Source organism: Hipposideros armiger, unplaced genomic scaffold, assembly GCF_001890085.2.
Source record: "Hipposideros armiger isolate ML-2016 unplaced genomic scaffold, ASM189008v1 scaffold_186, whole genome shotgun sequence".
NCBI lineage: Eukaryota > Metazoa > Chordata > Mammalia > Chiroptera > Hipposideridae > Hipposideros > Hipposideros armiger.
In genome coordinates, this window is record NW_017731536.1 from 2,227,569 (window position 1) to 2,232,529 (window position 4,961).

Genomic DNA, 4,961 nt, shown 5'->3' on the forward strand with positions numbered 1-4,961 from the left:
CAGAAATTCCCACGTCCATCAGAAGAGATGAAAGGACCTCAAAGCCACCTAGGGCTCCTGTGACCAATTTGTCTGTATGCCAGGCTATCCTTCAGATATGTCGTAGTTTAACTGGCAGCATTTCTTCTCTTCTTTGTGGCATATAAAATAATGGTGGGTCTTCTAATTGATGACTTTGCTTTCTAAGGTTTCTCCTGGTTTTCATATCTATTAGTTATATTTGCATTTTTCTGCCAATTAGGGCAAGCTAATACAAATGACATTTTCAGTATTCCTCTCATGTGTCGGTGCTGTTCCTCGGGGCCCCACAGCACTTGGCTCATGATATCCTTTGCCTGGTTGCTCACCTGCCTTTTCTTGTGCAACCTTGAGTAGGTGCTTTTTAAATGAATGGATGGGTGGACATATGGATGGATGGGTGGGATAGATGGATTGGGTAGGTGGATGGAAAAATGGATGGATGGGTGGGATGGATGGATGGGTAGGTGGATGGAAAAATGGATGGATGGATGGAGCTGTACCAAGAGATGCATCCTCATCTTTGGTAAGGCAGCAGAATCCCTTCCAGGAAAGCTGCAGACATTTCTCCCAGATTCGGTGGGAACCGTGACTCAGTTTTTCAGGCTTTTTGTTGGTTCATGTATAGCCTGAGTTGACCCTCACAACTACAGTTTTCTTTGGAGTGGTATCCAATCTAATCAGCCAGAGATTCCAACCCAAGGCAGTTACCCTGGGGCTAGCTTGTGTAGATACACTAATTTTTTAAACAGCTTTATTGAGATATAATTTACATACCATCCAGTTCACCTATTTAAAGTATATTATTAAATGGTTTTCGGTATAATCATAGATATGGGCACCCACAGTCAATTTTATAACATCTTCATCACCTCAAAAAGAAAACCCACACCTTTTAACTATTGCCCCCTGCCCACCTATCCCATCCCCCATCTCCCATCCCAGACCCAAGCTACTACCAAACTGCTTTCTGTATAGATTCCCATATTCTGAACATTTCATGTTAATGGCATCATACAAAATGTGGTCTTTTATGACTTAACGTTTAGCACAATGTTTTTAAGGCTTATTCATGTTTTAGCATGTATCAAGACTTCATTCCTTTTGATGGCCAAATAATATTCCATTGCATAGATATACCACCTTTTGTTTATCCATTCATCAGTTGGTGGACATCTGGGTTGTTTCCATGTTTTGGCTGTTATGAATAATGCTACCAAAAACACTCATGTACAAGTTTTTGTGTGGACATATATTTTCATTTCTGTTGGGCATATACCTAGGAGTAGAATTTTGGGTCGTATGTTAACTCTATGTTTAATTGTTTGAGGAACTACTAGACTGTTTTCCAAAGCAGCTGCATCATTTTTTCATTCCCACTATCAGTGTATGAGGGTTCTGATTTCTCCATGTCCTCGCCAACACTTGGCTCAATGATTTGTAAGGTCCTTTCTCCAAGGGGAGGCCCCTTTCTGTTTCCTCCTTCCCAGGTCTCAGCCGAGTTTGCCGAGTGCTGTAGGGAATTTCTCAGTTAATTATCTGCCAGTTAACTACTCAGCTTGCTCCCTGCATTTGTAACTGGCTACAGGCTGCTCCTGCTGTGTGCATGTAAACAGGTTATCTGCTGCTGCCACACTCTAGTGGGTGAAATTAACCTCAGGGATAATGGGACTGTGATGGACAGCCATCCAGGATCTGCCTACCACCAGGCGGGCTCTCTCTAGAAGGGATTTGGTAGCATCTGGGAGTCCTTGCTGCCACTGCCCCAAACTAGCCCTGGGGAGAAAGCTCGTAGGTCACAGAGGCTCAAGATGGGCAACCCCACAGGCAGCCCAGGGGTCTCCCATGCATCTTCTGTGAAATCCTACTTTGGGCCAGGCCTGGAAGTACAATATGTGATGGGAAAGACAAAATGATCCCTGTCTACAAGAACACGCAATGTGCATTACCAGATGCAGTGATCTGGAGCTCAGATTGTCTGGCTGCCTCTTTCCCTAATTACTTGACCTCAGCATGTCCCAGAGAGACACACTGGGGAAACCAACCCCAGCAGAGCTACCATACCTCGGTCTTCAACATGTCCTTGGCCAGCAGCTCTCGTCTCTGGCTTGCCATCCATCCATCACTGGAACCTCCATAGTTCTACAAGGTTAAAGACGTAACTGGCAAATATTGTGGGCAACTCCTGTTTGCCTCTGTTTCCTGATTTGTACAGTGGTGACAAAAATGGTGCCTATGTTACAGGATTGTTTTAAGGATTGAATTAATGTACAACAAGTATTTATCACAGGGTTTGGCACATAGTAAATGCTCAGGAAATGCTAGTTAATATCTTTTATATATCTTTTATATATATTATTTAGAATAATCTTTTATATAGTCTAAAAAAATATTTAGAATTTCCTTTGAGAAATAAATATGATATTAGAGGAAAATAGTTTGGAAACCAACGGCCTATGGGGAATACAGTATTGGTTTGCTTTCCTGCTTCAGTAAAGGTCAAAGGGCAGCTGTCCTTGAGTAGGAGTAGCCTTCCCCAGGGGCCTGGAGCAGAAGCAGAAACAGCCGTGGGTGTGTTGCCTCTGGGCATGGAGGCCACTCCAGGAATCAGGAGTCTGGCCTTCTGTTTTCTGGGCATTTTACACTCCTGGGTTCTGGCTGCTCAGTTCTTTATCTCCCTGTGGTTCATAGAGAATTCAGAGAGAGCTCTAAGAGCCCTGGGCACTAGATCAGTTCCATATTTCCTTGGTTGCTATCCAGCGGGCCTCAGGCATTGTGTGTGACACTAGGGGCTACTCAGCCAAAGAGGGGCTGGCCCCAGCCTAGCTGTGTTAGCTGGTTCCCCTGCTGATATGCCACCCACTTCTATGCCCATCAGCAGCCTGCAGCTCCTCTCTGCTAATACTAAGGGGGACAGAATGTCAGTTACCTGCTGGCCATCTTCTAATTTCAGGGAATCCATCATTAAACACTCGCTGATTAACTAAATGTCTGCAGTGGGCCCAGGTCTGGCTCCCCGGGGGATGAGAGAAGGAACAGACATATCCTCCACCTGTAAGAGCTCATGGTTTAGCTGGGGAAGGAGGCAGCCCCTCAGACCATTTCAGGGCTGAGCTGGAGTGTGGTAGGGCCCTTAAAGGTGAGCAAATGGGACAGCCCTGTGCTTTTGTCTGCACCCTTCTCCCCTCCCTTGAGATACTCAGGAAGGGCACCCCTTTCCCTGGACAGTGCTTAGAGGTACACAACCTTCTGTGGTTGGCTGTTTTCTTTGCTTCCAGTGCAGCCCAATCTTTTCAGAGTGGCACGACTTTCTAGACTAGCTCTGTGGCTGCCTTCAACCAAGTTAGCTTTGAGTTCTGCTTCCCNGTTTTCACGGGCTGCTGTTCTCATACATGTCAGCCAGGCATGTTTCTACTTCGACTTTATGGTTTTGGCCTTGCATTTGGGAAAGTGTATCTCAGCTCAGTTTAACTGGATCTACCCTCATCTCAAAGGCGTGGGGCCTATTCTTTATCCATCTATAGGCAATTTTTTTTTTTGAAGATTTTATTGGGTGACTAGGGAGAGGGGAACAGCATTGGGGAATCGGGGAAGAGGAACAGGCAGGTAGACAAATTGCTGTTTTGTTCTTCAGTCTAGTTGTGGAGGACGTCGCTTCACTGGCCCATGTTGGTATGATCATTGCGCTCTTCCCAGGTGGGGCAATTGGTCACCGGTCATTGGTCGGCCGCTCCCAGCGGCTCCCGGGAGCTCACACCGGCTACCAGCCACTCATGCTGGCTGCCAGCCACTCACGTAGCTCATGGCAGCCCACTGCAGCCCTGCTGCAGCCTACGCTGTCGCTGGTGACTCACAGCAGCCCAGCTCCAGGTCGAGCTGTTGTTCATCATCTTAGCTGTAGAGGGCGAGCGTCACTGGCCCTCAATGTGGGATCCAAACTGCAGCCCTCCTGCTCAGAGCTGGTGCACCCAAACGAGCTCTTAACCAGCTGATCCACTCGGCTGGCCCTATAGGCAAATTTTTTAAAAGTTTTTGTTGAAGCAAAGAGGACCTGCCCCTGTGAATCTGTGTTAATGTCAAGGGGCCAGCGCTTTAATCCCCGGCCCACATAAGAAACATGTGTTTTCCTTACCTCATTCCAGTGCCTATGAGACAGATGCCCTGCCAGGCTGCCAGTAGCATGTTTAGATGTTGGGAATCAATGCAGCAGCCTCCAGAACTCCGGCTACTCTGCGTGCGACAGGCATGATGATTGCAAGTATCAGGCTCGAAAGGGCGTTTCCAGACTCTTGTAGACTTCTGATGGGGATGGTGTCTCTCCAGGGGCCTCTCCCCTGGAGTGAGTGTGTGACTCTGAGAAAACACCTGGCTGGTCTCATTTGTAAACATGGCACAATATTGTTGAATGGCAGCCTGGGGATCAGCCTGTGGAGAGTGGAAATGCCGTCCCTCAGCAGCTATAAGCTTATGGTCCCTTAGATGGTATTGGAATGACATTTCTCATCACCCCTTTTCATGGGGCTTGTAGGACTAAGACTGAGCGTAGGTACTGATAGTTTCATCATACTGTCATGTATGCTCTAAGAGACTGTTTTTGTTTTTGTTTTTCTTTTGTTTTTTTAAGCAAGAAAATGTAAGACAAGCTTAGAGATGGCTGTCTCCTAGGAGTAGCCTGAGGGAGCAGAAAGAAAATGCATTGCCACAAATCTCAGCTCCCGGGGGCTCTGTGATTTGGGATGTGTCACGTCACAGCTCCATGCTTGTGTTTTCTCACCTGCAACATAAGGGATTGGCTTGCCCATTTCATTGCTTCTCGGAGGCATGGTCTTTTTCTCACATGTTAATATCACAGAAATCCGGGTGCATCTTACCACCGCTGGCTGCCAGCCGTATAGCAGGTATGACGTGGCCACCTTTACCTGAGCAGGCATGAATGTGGTCTT

The 4,961-nt window shown here is 46.9% G+C and overlaps 1 protein-coding gene across 7 annotated transcripts in view; it reads left to right on the plus strand.

Annotated features, from left to right (window-relative positions):
- The window catches only part of CTIF (cap binding complex dependent translation initiation factor), a 284,572-nt gene that overhangs the window by 52,198 nt on the left and 227,413 nt on the right, over positions 1–4,961 (plus strand). The window contains exon 2 of one of the 7 annotated variants that reach the window (XM_019652735.1): positions 4,161–4,272. The exons of the other annotated variants lie outside the window; for them this stretch is intronic. The gene's annotated coding sequence lies outside the window, so the exon portion shown is untranslated. The remainder of the gene's footprint in view (positions 1–4,160; positions 4,273–4,961) is intronic. 7 annotated transcript variants of the gene reach the window in all.